This window comes from Mobula hypostoma, chromosome 3, assembly GCF_963921235.1.
Source record: "Mobula hypostoma chromosome 3, sMobHyp1.1, whole genome shotgun sequence".
Classification (NCBI taxonomy): Eukaryota; Metazoa; Chordata; class Chondrichthyes; order Myliobatiformes; family Myliobatidae; genus Mobula; species Mobula hypostoma.
In genome coordinates this window covers 420,766-433,796 of record NC_086099.1, presented here as the reverse complement: position 1 = coordinate 433,796, position 13,031 = coordinate 420,766, and the positions used below count along the sequence as shown (strand labels likewise).

Genomic DNA, 13,031 nt, shown 5'->3' with positions numbered 1-13,031 from the left:
ACATTTAATAAAGCAGTTAGTGAGGGTTTAAACAAATTTGGCAGGGGGATGGGAACCGGAGTGATTAGGCTGAGGAAGGGGAAAACAGAAATAAATCAAAGATAGCGTGCAACAGAGATCATAGAAAGAACAGGCAGGAGATAAAGTTTAATGCCTGTGGCATGAGTTACAGGACAATGGAGTCGTGGTGGAATTAAAACAGAAAGCAACAAATACTGGACTGAGAGTGTTGTACAGTATATTGAATGCACGCAGCACAAGGAATAAAATGGATGATCTTGAAATTCAGCTACAGATTGGAAGTATGACGTTGTGGCCATCTATGAAACTTGGCTAAAGAATGGCTGCCATTGGGAGCTGAACATCCAAGGATATATGGTGTATCAGAAAGATAGGTTAGTAGGCAAAGGAAATGGGCTACCCTGTGTACAAGAAAGCTGTGTTGTCAATGCAATCAGGTAAAGCTTCTGGACTTGATGGTTATTCGGTAGGATTTTACAAAAAAATTGAAAAATTACTTTCTCCATACCTTTTGGAAATATTTAATGAATCCTTTGAGAAGGGTAATTTACCTCCTTTTAATGAAGCTTCTGTTTCCTTAATCCTTAAGAAAGATAAAGATCCTACTGAATGCTCATCATATAGACACATTTCGCTATTAAATGTGGATGCAAAAATTCTTTCTAAGATAATGGCTAACCGTTTGGAAAATATTTTAACTAAAATCATCTCGACGGATCAAATATGTTTTATTAAAGGCTGTTGCTCTTCCTCCAATGTTTGGAGATTGGTGAACATTATATACTCATCACTATCCAAGATATCCCAATGTGTTATTTCCCTTGACACAGAAAAGGCATTTGATAGAATTGAATGGACATATCTTTTTAATGTATTAGAAAAAATTGGCTTTGGTAATAACTTCAATAAGTGGATTCAAGTGATCTATAAGAATTCTATTGCTACTGTTATTACTAATAATTTCAGGTTTCCTTTTTTCACTTTCACGAGGTACTGGACAGGGATGTCCATTAAGTCCTTTAATATTTAATCTTGTACTGGAGCCTTTGGCTATAATACTCCATGAAGCTAAACATATTTGTGGTATCTCTATAAATGGGACCACACATAAGATTTCTCTTTACGCAGATGATCTTTTGGTTTATATTTCGAACCCTGAAGAATCTATTCCGAATCTTTTGGAAGCATTGAATGATTTTGGAAAATTCTCAGGATATAAACTTAAATAAAAGTAAATTGTTTCCATTAAATGCTCCTGTTTTTATATATAACGATATTCCATTTAGAATTGTGAATTCTTTTAAATATTTAGGTATTATCATTATGGAAAAATATGAAGATCTTTATAAAGCTAATGTCATTTCTTTAATGGACTCTATGAAACAATTATTTTCTGGTTGGAACCCACTTACACTTTCTTTAATAGGTCATATTCATGCCGTGAAAATGATGATTTTACCTAGATTTTTATATATTTTTCAAAATATACCTATCTTTTTAACTAAAAAAGATTTTTGATCAGATTCATTCTATTTCATCCTTTATTTGGAATAATACAAAACCAAGAATTAATAAGTATCATTCACAAAAATCTAAAAAAGATGGTGGACTTGCACTACCCAATTTAAGATTGTATTATTGGAAGGAAGTAGCTGTGGAGATTGCGGAGGCATTAGCGATGATCTTTCAAAAGTCGATAGATTCTGGCATGGTTCCGGAGAACTGGAAGATTGCAAATGTCACTCCGCTATTTAAGAAGGAGGCAAGGAAGCAAAAAGGAAATTATAGACCTGTTAGCTTGACATCGGTGGTTGGGAAATTGTTGGAGTCGATTGTCAAGGATGGGGTTACGGAGTACCTGGAGGTGAAAAGTAAAAGTGGCAGGCGACAAATCCAGGGCAAGCATCAAAAAGGGCCACTTTTCAACATAATTGTATAAGGGCTAAGAGAGTTGTAAAAGCGCGCCTGAAGGCTTTGTGTGTCAATGCAAGGAGCATTCGTAACAAGGTGGATGAATTAGAAGTGCAGATTGTTATTAATGAATATGATATTGTTGGGATCACAGAGACATGGCTCCAGGGTGACCAAGGATGGGAGCTCAACATTCAGGGATATTCAATATTCAGGAGGGATAGACATGAAAGAAAAGGAGGTGGGGTGGCGTTGCTGGTTAGAGAGGAGATTAACACAATAGAAAGGAAGGACATAAATCGGAAGGTTGTGGAATCAATATGGGTAGAGCTGCACAACACTAAGGGGCAGAAAATGCTGGTGGGAGTTGAGTACAGGCCACCTAACAGTAGTAGTGAAGTTGGGGATGGTATTAAACAGGAAATTAGAAATGTGTGCAATAAAGGAACAGCAGTTATAATGGGTGAACATAGAACATAGTATAGTACAGCACAGTACAGGCCTTTCAGCCCACAGTGTTGTGCTGACCCTCAAACCCTGCCTCCCATATAACCCCCCCGCCACCTTAAATTCCTCCATATACCTGTCGAGTAGTCTCTTAAACGTCACTAGTGTATCTGCCTCCACCACTGACTCCGGCAGTGCATTCCACGCACCAACCACTCTCTGAGTAAAAAACCTTCCTCTAATATCCCCCTTGAACTTCCCACCCCTTACCTTAAAGCCATGTCCTCTCATATTCAGCAATGGTGCCCTGGGGAAGAGGCGCTGGCTATTCACTCTATCTATTCCTCTTATTATCTTGTACACCTCTATCATGTCTCCTCTCATCCTCCTTCTCTCCAAAGAGTAAAGCCCGAGCTCCCTTAATCTCTGATCATAATGCATACTTTCTAAACCGGGCAGCATCCTGGTAATCTCCTCTGTACCCTTTCCAATGCTTCCACATCCCTCCTATAGTGAGGTGACCAGAACTGGACACAATACTTCAAGTGTGGCCTAACCAGAGTTTTATAGAGCTGCATCATTACGTCGCGACTCTTAAACTCTATCCCTCGACTTATGAAAGCTAACACCCCATAAGCTTTCTTAACGACCCTATCCACCTGTGAGGCAACTTTCAGAGATTTGTGGACATGTACCCTGAGATCCCTCTGCTCCTCCACACTACCAAGTATCCTGCCATTTACTTTGTACTTTGCCTTGGAGTTTTTCCTTCCAAAGGGTACCACCTCACAGTTCTCCGGGTTGAACCCCATCTGCCACTTCTCAGCCCACTTCTGCATCCTATCAACGTCTCTCTGCAATCTTTGACAATCCTCTACACTATCTACAACACCACCAACCTTTGTGTCGTCTGCAAACTTGCCAACCCACCCTTCTACCCCCACATCCAGGTCGTTAATAAAAATTACGAAAAGTAGAGGTCCCAGAACAGATCCTTGTGGGACACCACTAGTCACAATCCTCCAATCTGAATGTACTCCCTCCACCACCACCCTCTGCCTTCTGCAGGCAAGCCAATTCTGAATCCATCTGGCCAAACTTCCCTGGATCCCATGCCTTCTAACTTTCTGAATAACCTATGGTGACTTCAATCTACATGTAGATTGGGTGAACCAAATTGGTAAGGGTGCTGAGGAAGAAGATTTCTTGGAATGTATGCGGGATGGTTTTTTGAACCGACATGTCGAGGAACCAACTAGAGAGCAGGCTATTCTAGACTGGGTATTGAGCAATGAGGAAAGGTTAATTAGCAATCGTGTCGTGAGAGGCCCCTTGGGTAAGAGTGAGCATAATATGGTGGAATTCTTCATTAAGATGGAGAGTGATATAGTTAATTCAGAAACAAAGGTTCTGAACATAAAGAAGGGTAACTTTGAAGGTATGAGACATGAATTAGCTAAGATAGACTGGCAAATGACACTTAAAGGGTTGACGGTGGATATGCAATGGCAAGCATTTAAAGATCGCATGGATGAACTACAACAATTGTTCATCCCAGTTTGGCAAAAGAATAAATCAAGGAAGGTAGTGCACCCGTGGCTGACAAGGGAAATTAGGGATAGTATCAATTCCAAAGAAGAAGCATACAAATTAGCCAGAAAAAGTGGCTCACCTGAGGACTGGGAGAAATTCAGAGTTCAGCAGAGGAGGACAAAGGGCTTAATTAAAGGACCGCAAAGGTAGAAGGACCGCAAAGGTAGTAAGGACCGCAAAGGTAGTAATCTCGGGATTACTGCCTGTGCCACGCGACAGTGAGAGTAGGAATGTGATGAGGTGGAGGATAAATGAGTGGCTGAGGGATTGGAGCAGGGGGCAGGGATTCAAGTTTTTGGATCATTGGGACCTCTTTTGGCGCAGGCGTGACCTGTACAAAAAGGACGGGTTACACTTGAATCCTAGGGGGACCAATATTCTGGCAGGGAGATTAGCGGGGGCTACTGAGGTGACTTTAAACTAGAATGGTTGGGGGGTGGGAATCAAATTAAAGAGGCTAGGCGTGAGGAGGTTAGCTCACAACAGGGGGATGGGAACCAGTGCAGAGAGACAGAGGGGTGTAAAGTGAGGGTAGAAGCAAAAAGTACTAAGGAGAAAAGTAAAAGTGGCAGGCCGACAAATCCAGGGCAAGCATTAAAAAGGGCCACTTTTCAACATAATTGTATAAGGGCTAAGAAAGTTGTAAAAGAGCGCCTGAAGGCTTTGTGTGTCAATGCAAGGAGCATTCGTAATAAGGTGGATAAATTGAAAGTGCAGATTGTTATTAATGATTATGATATAGTTGGGATCACAGAGACATGGCTCCAGGGTGACCAGGGATGGGAGCTCAACGTTCAGGGATATTCAATATTCAGGAGGGATAGACATGAAGGAAGGGAAGGGGAGGTGGGGTGGCGTTGCCGGTTAAAGAAGAGATTAACGCAATAGAAAGGAAGGACATAAGCCGGGAAGATGTGGAATCGATATGGGTAGAGCTGCGTAACACTAAGGGGCAGAAGACGCTGGTGGGAGTTGTGTACAGGCCACCTAACAGTAGTAGTGAGGTCGGAGATGGTATTAAACAGGAAATTAGAAATGTGTGCAACAAAGGAACAGCAGTTATAATGGGTGACTTCAATCTACATGTAGATTGGGTGAACCAAATTAGTAAAGGTGCTGAGGAAGAGGATTTCTTGGAATGTATGCGGGATGGTTTTTTGAAACAACATGTCGAGGAACCAACTGGAGAGCAGGCTATTCTGGACTGGGTTTTGAGCGATGAGGAAGGGCTAATTCGCGATCATGTCGTGAGAGGCCCCTTGGGTAAGAGTGAGCATAATATGGTGGAATTCTTCATTAAGATGGAGAGTGACATAGTTAATTCAGAAACAAAGGTTCTGAACTTAAAGAAGGGTAACTTTGAAGGTATGAGACGTGAATTAGCTAAGATAGACTGGCAAATGACACTTAAAGGATTGACGGTGGATATGCAATGGCAAGCATTTAAAGGTTGCATGGATGAACTACAACAATTGTTCATCCCAGTTTGGCAAAAGAATAAATCAAGGAAGATAGTGCACCCGTGGCTGACAAGAGAAATTAGGGATAGTATCAATTCCAAAGAAGAAGCATACAAATTAGCCAGAGAAATGGCTCACCTGAGGACTGGGAGAAATTCAGAGTTCAGCAGAGGAGGACAAAGGGCTTAATTAGGAAGGGGAAAAAAGATTATGAGAGAAAACTGGCAGGGAACATAAAAACGGACTGTAAAAGCTTTTATAGATATGTAAAAAGGAAAAGACTGGTAAAGACAAATGTGGGTCCCCTGCAGACAGAAACAGGTGAATTGATTATGGGGAGCAAGGACATGGCAGACCAATTGAATAATTACTTTGGTTCTGTCTTCACTAAGGAGGGCTAATGTAACTTCACTTTTGAGGATAGAGGGGAAGCCTTTTAGGACCGAGATTAGGAAAAACTTCTTCACACAGAGAGTGGTGAATCTGTGGAATTCTCTGCCACAGGAAACAGTTGAGGCCAGTTCATTGGCTATATTTAAGAGGGAGTTAGATATGGCCCTTGTGGCTACGGGGGGTCAGGGGGTATGGAGGGAAGGCTGGGGCGGGGTTCTGAGTTGGATGATCAGCCATGATCATAATAAATGGCGGTGCAGGCTCGAAGGGCCGAATGGCCTACTCCTGCACTTATTTTCTATGTTTCTATGTTTCTATGTATAATTAGGAAGAAGAAAAAAGATTATGAGAGAAAACTGGCAGGGAACATAAAAACTGACTGTAAAAGCTTTTATAGATATGTGAAAAGAAAAAGATTGGTTAAGACAAATGTCGGTCCCCTACAGACAGAAACAGGTGAATTGATTATGGAGAGCAAGGACATGGCAGACCAATTGAATAATTACTTTGGTTCTGTCTTCACTAAGGAGGACATAATAATCTAACGGAAATAGTAGGGGACAGAGGGTCCAGTCAGATGGAGGAACTGAGGGAAATACATGTTAGTCAGGAAGTGGTGTTAGGTAAATTGAAGGGATTAAAGGCAGATAAATCCCCAGGGCCAGATGGTCTGCATCCCAGAGTGCTTAAGGAAGTAGCCCAAGAAATACTGGATGCATTAGTGATAATTTTTCAAAACTCTTTAGATTCTGACTAGTTCCTGAGGATTGGAGGGTGGCTAATGTAACCCCACTTTTTAAAAAGGGAGGGAGAGAGAAACCAGGGAATTATAGACCGGTTAGCCTAACATCGGTGGTGGGGAAACTGCTAGAGTCAGTTATCAAAGATGTGATAACAGCACATTTGGAAAGCGGTGAAATCATCGGACAAAGTCAGCATGGATTTGTGAAAGGAAAATCATGTCTGACGAATCTCAAAGGATTTTTTTGAGGATGTAACTAGTAGAGTGGATAGGGGAGAACCAGTGGATGTGGTATATTTGGATTTTCAAAAGGCTTTTGACAAGGTCCCACACAGGAGATTAGTGTGCAAACTTAAAGCACACAGTATTGGGGGTAAGGTATTGATGTGGATAGAGAATTGCTTGGCAGACATGAAGCAAAGAGTGGGAATAAACGGGACCTTTTCAGAATGGCACGCAGTGACTAGTGGGGTACCGCAAGGCTCAGTGCTGGGACTCCAGTTGTTTACAATATATATTAATGACTTGGATGAGGGAATTAAATGCAGCATCTCCAAGTTTGCGGATGACACAAAGCTGGGTGGCAGTGTTAGCTGTGAGGAGGATGCTAAGATGATGCAGGGTGATTTGGATAGGTTAGGTGAGTGGGCAAATTCATGGCAGATGCAATTTAATGTGGATAAATGTGAAGTTATCCACTTTGGTGGCAAGAACAGGAAAACAGATTATTATCTGAATGGTGGCCGATTAGGAAAAGGGGAGGTGCAACGAGACCTGGGTGTCATTATACACCAGTCATTGAAAGTGGGCATGCAAGTACAGCAGGCGGTGAAAAAGGCGAATGGTATGCTGGCATTCATAGCAAGAGGATTCGAGTACAGGAGCAGGGAGGTACTACTGCAGTTGTACAAGGCCTTGGTGAGACCACACCTGGAGTATTGTGTGCAGTTTTGGTCCCCTAATCTGGGGAAAGACATCCTTGCCATAGAGGGAGTACAAAGAAGGTTCACCAGATTGATTCCTGGGATGGCAGGACTTTCATATGATGAAAGACTGGATGAACTAGATTTATACTCATTGGAATTTAGAAGATTGAGGGGGGATCTTATTGAAACGTATAAAATTCTAAAGGGATTGGACAGGCTAGATGCAGGAAGATTGTTCCCGTTGTTGGGGAAGTCCAGAACAAGGGGTCACAGTCTGAGGATAAAGGGGAAGCCTTTTAGGACCGAGATTGGGAAAAACTTCTTCACACAGGGAGTGGTGAATCTGTGGAATTCTCTGCCACAGGAAACAGTTGAGGCCAGTTCATTGGCTATACTTAAGAGGGAGTTAGATATGGCCCTTGTGGCTAAAGGGATCAGGGGGTATGGAGGGAAGGCTGGTACAGGGTTCTGAGTTGGATGATCAGCCATGATCATACTGAATGGCGGTGCAGGCTCGAAGGGCCGAATGGCCTACTCCTGCACCTATTTTCTATGTTTCTATGTTTCTATATGACAAGATAGGCAGAATTCAGCACGGATTCCTTCAAGGAAAATCCTGCCTGACAAACCTATTACAATTTTTTGAGGAAATTACGAGTAGGCCAGACAAGGGAGATGCAGTGGATGTTGTATATTTGGATTTTCAGAAGGCCTTTGACTAGGTGCCAGGCATGAGGCTACTTAACAAGATAACAGGAAAGTTACATATGTGGATAGAGCGTTGGGTGATTAGCAGGAAACAGAGTGGGATTAAAGGGATCCTGTTCTGGTTGGTTGCTGGATACGAGTGGTGTTCCACAGGGGTCCATGTCAAGGCCACATCTTTTTACATTGCACATAAACAATTTGGATTATGGAATAGATGGCTTTGTGGCTAAGTTTGCTGATGATACGAAGATAGGTGGAGGGGCCGGTAGTGCTGAGGAAACAGAGAATCCGCAGAGACACTTAGATAGATTGGAACAATTGGCAAAGAAGTGGCAAATGAAATACAATGTTGGAAAGTGTATGGTTATGCACTTTGGCAGAAGAAGTAAACGGGTAGACTATTATTTAAATGGGGAGAGAATTCACAGTTCTGAGATGCAACGGGACTTGAGAGTCCTCATGCAAGATACCCTTAAGGTTAACCTCCAGGTTGAGTCGGTGGTGAAGAAGGGAATGCAATGTTGGCATTCATTTCTAGAGGAATAGAGTATAGGAGCAGGGATGTGATGTTGAGGCTCTATAAGGAGCTGGTGAGACCCCACTTGGAGTACTGTGGGCAGTTTTGGTCTCCTTATTTAAGAAAGGATGTGCTGACGTTGGAGAGGGTACAGAGAAGATTCACTAGAATGATTCCGGGAATGAGAGGGTTAACATATGTGGAACGTATGAGGAATGTTTGTCCGCTCTTGGACTGGATTCGTTGGAGTTTAGAAGAATGAGGAGAGACCTCAGAGAAACATTTTGAATATTGAAATGCATGGACAGAGTGGATGTGGCAAAGTTGTTTCCCATGATGGAGGAGTCTAGTACGAGAGGGCATGACTTAAGGATTGAAGGGCGCCCATCAGAACAGAGATGCGAAGAAATATTTTTAGCCAGCGGGTGGTGAATCTATGGAATTTGTTGCCACGGGCAGCAGTGGGGGCCAAGTCATTGGGTGTATTTAAGGCAGAGATTGATAGGTATCTGAGTAGCCAGGGCATCAAAGGTTATGGTGAGAAGGCGGTGGAGTGGGACTAAATGGGAGAATGGATCAGCTCATGATAAAATGGCGGAGCAGACTCGATGGGCCGAATGGCCTACTTCTACTCCTTTGTCTTATGGTCGATTGGGCTGTTAATATTAGACAATTATGTTTTTGGCTATATTGGCTCGACAAGACCCAAAAGCAGCTTGGATTGATTTGGAATTAAAAGCTATCAAACAATTTCATTTAACCTCATTATTAGGAGCTCCATTACCTTTACAAATTGCTAAAACTCCTGATTTAAATCTCTACCCTGTTATTAAACAGTCCTTACGGATTTGGTTTCAATATCGCAACTCTTTTAATTTTAAACAATTTAAATTGTCTAGCTCTTTATAACAAAATTTTCTGTTTAAACCATCAATAACCTATCCTAAACAACAGGAATTGTGCAGATGCTGGAAATTCAAGCAACACACATCAAAGTTGCTGCAGGCCAGGCAGCATCTCTAGGAAGAGGTGCAGTCAACGTTTCAGGCCGAGACCCTTCGTCAGGACTAACTGAAGGAAGAGTGAGTAAAGGATTTGAAAGTTGGAGGTGGAGGGGGAGATCCAAAATGATAGGAGAAGACAGGAGGGGGAGGGATGGAGCCAAGAGCTGGACAAGTGATTGGCAAAAGGGGATACGAGAGGATCATGGGACAGGAGGTCCGAGAAGAAAGACAAGGGGGGGGGACCCAGAGGATGGGCAAGAGGTATATTCAGAGGGACAGAGGGAGAAAAAGGAGAGTGAGAGAAAGAATGTGTGCATAAAAATAAGTAACAGATGGGGTATGAGGGGGAGGTGGGGCCTAGCGGAAGTTAGAGAAGTCGATGTTCATGCCATCAGGTTGGAGGCTACCCAGACGGAATATAAGGTGTTGTTCCTCCAACCTGAGTGTGGCTTCATCTTTACAGTAGAGGAGGCCGTGGATAGACATGTCGGAATGGGATGTGGAATTAAATTTATCCCAGGTACTCACATTTTATTGACATCCCAGGTACTCAGATTTTATTGACTCTGCCTCTCGCCGCTTCTCCCGTCAAGCTCTGAAGGCTACTCTCTCCGCCATGAGGAGGTACTTGGTGTCCCGATTCCAGACCCTTCCACACCTTCGGGACACTTTCTTCGCCGTCTGTAATGGTCCTACCCGTTATTTCATCCTCCGTCGGATTCACGCCTGCAATCGCCGTTTTTTTGACTTTGTCATGTTAGGGAAAGATCGCAAGATCCTACATCTACGGACTCCAGAGCCTGCCGGCCCCGACGCTAGCAGGCATGAATTTCAGATTGCGGCCGCTGCTACTGATCTCGGCGGCTCCAACACCTCAGGGCATATTCAAAACCCGGACTCCAGCAACGACCATGGACACCGTCACAGTGATTGCGCAACCACCAACTGCGACTCCAGCCTTCAACTCCAGGCTGGGTCTTTATGTGCTGCTGTTGTGACTCCCGTCTCCCCTTCCCCCACCACCACTCCGCAGCCCCGTCTTCCTCAGATCCCACCGTCAGGGCCCTCAGAGGCTCCATCTTCCTCTCACCCCAACCCTCCCCTCTCCATTGACACCCCCAGCCTCCCCTCTCCCCCCTCTGATCCCAGCTCTCATCCGTGCCGGGTCTTTACCATCTCCTCCGACCTTCAACTGTCGGAGGCAGAACGCTCAGTAAGGGCCTCACCTTTGTCCCCCTTCGCCCACACCTCAGCGAGTTCCGTGTTCGCCACGTTGCGGAACTTTTCTTCCGCCGTCTCCGTCTCCGAGCCTACTTCTTCGGCAAGGACTCTTCCACCCCCACCGATGACCCCTTCTCCCGTCTTCAACCCTCCTCTTCTTCATGGACACCCCGCTCTGGTCTTCTGCCTGCTCTGGATCTCTTTATCGCTAATTGCCGACGGGACATCAACCGTCTCGACTTCACCGCACCTTGTCCCCATTCCAACCTCACTCCTTCCGAACGCTCTACTCTCCACTCCCTCCGCACTAATCCTAACCTTATTATTAAACCCGCCGATAAGGGGGTTGCTGTTGTAGTCTGCCGTACTGACCTCTACCTTGCCGAGGCACAGCGACAACTCGCGGATACCTCTCTTATTTACCCCTCGATTGTGACCCCACTAAGGAGCACCAGGCCATTGTCTCCTACACCATCACCGACTTTATCCGCTCCGGGGATCAGGGGATCAGGCCATCCACTGCTACCAACCTTATAGTTCCCACACCCCGCACTTCCCGTTTCTACCTCCTAACCAAGGTCCACAAACCTGCCTGTCCTGGCCGACCTATTGTCTCAGCTTGCTCCTGCCCCACCGAACTCATTTCTGCATACCTCGACACGGTTTTATCACCGCTCCTTCAATCCCTTCCGACCTATGTTCGTGACACTTCTCACGCTCTTAAACTTTTCGATGATTTTAAGTTCCCTGGCCCTCACCGCTTTATTTTCACCGTGGATGTCCAGTCCTTATATACTTCCATCCCCCATCAGGAAGGTCTCAAAGCTCTACGCTTCTTTTTGGATTCCAGACCTAATCAGTTCCCCTCTACCACCACTCTGCTCCGTCTAGCGGAATTAGTCCTTACTCTTAATAATTTCTCCTTTTGCTCCTCCCACTTCCTCCAAACTAAAGCTGTAGCTATGGGCACCCGTATGGGTCCTAGCTATGCCTGCCTTTTTGTTGGGTTTGTGGAACAATCTATGTTCCGTGCCTATTCTGGTATCTGTCCCCCACTTTTCCTTCTACATCGACGACTGCACTGGCGCTGCTTCCTGCACGCATGCAGAACTCGTTGAGTTTATTAACTTTGCCTCCAACTTTCACCCTGCCCTCAAGTTTACCTGGTCCATTTCCGACACCTCCCTCCCCTTTTCTAGATCTTTCTGTCTATGTCTCTGGAGACAGCTTATCCACTGATGTCTACTATAAGCCTACTGACTCTCACAGCTATCTGGACTATTCCTCTTCTTACCCTGTCTCTTGCAACAACGCAATTCTCTCAATTCTCCCTTCTCGCAATTCCTCCGTCTCCGCCGCATCTGCTCTCAGGATGAGGCCTTTCATTCTAGGACGAGGGAGATGTCTTCATTTTTTAAAGAAAGGGGCTTCCCTTCCTCCACCATCAACTCTGCTCTTAAACGCATCTCCCCCATTTCACGTACATCTGCTCTCACTCCATCCTCCCGCCACCCCACTAGGAACAGGGTTCCCCTGGTCCTCACCTACCACCCCACCAGCCTCCGGGTCCAACATATTATTCTCCATAACTTCCGCCACCTCCAACGGGATCCCACCACTAAGCACATCTTCCACCCCCCTGCATTCCGCAGGGATCGCTCCCTACACAACTCCCTTGTCCATTCGTCCCCCCATCCCTCCCCACTGATATCCCTCCTGGCACTTATCCGTGTAAGCGGAACAAGTGCTACACATGCCCTTACACTTCCTCCCTTACCACCATTCAGGGCCCCAAACAGTCCTTCCAGGTGAGGCAACACTTCACCTGTGAGTTGACTGGGGTGATATACTGCGTCCGGTGCTCCCGATGTGGCCTTTTATATATTGGCGAGACCCGACGCAGACTGGGAGACCGCTTTGCTGAACATCTACGCTCTGTCCGCCAGAGAAAGCAGGATCTCCCAGTGGCCACACATTTTAATTCCACATCCCATTCCCATTCTGACATGTCTATCCATGGCCTCCTCTACTGTAAAGATGAAGCCACACTCAGGTTGGAGGAACAACACCTTATATTCCGTCTGGGTA

The 13,031-nt window shown here is 44.9% G+C and overlaps 1 protein-coding gene across 3 annotated transcripts in view; it reads right to left on the bottom strand.

Annotated features, from left to right (window-relative positions):
• Positions 1-11,082, bottom strand: part of LOC134343796 (zinc finger protein 420-like) — a 38,468-nt gene extending 27,386 nt beyond the window's left edge. The window contains exons 1-2 of one of the 3 annotated variants that reach the window (XM_063042534.1): positions 10,949-11,082; positions 10,251-10,448 (exon numbers count right to left, since the gene is read on the bottom strand). The gene's annotated coding sequence lies outside the window, so the exon portion shown is untranslated. Of the gene's footprint in view, positions 1-10,250; positions 10,641-10,948 lie in introns of those variants that run through there. The other 2 variants (XM_063042535.1, XM_063042538.1) reach the window with 2 other exon arrangements.
• Positions 11,083-13,031: the final 1,949 nt, after the last annotated feature.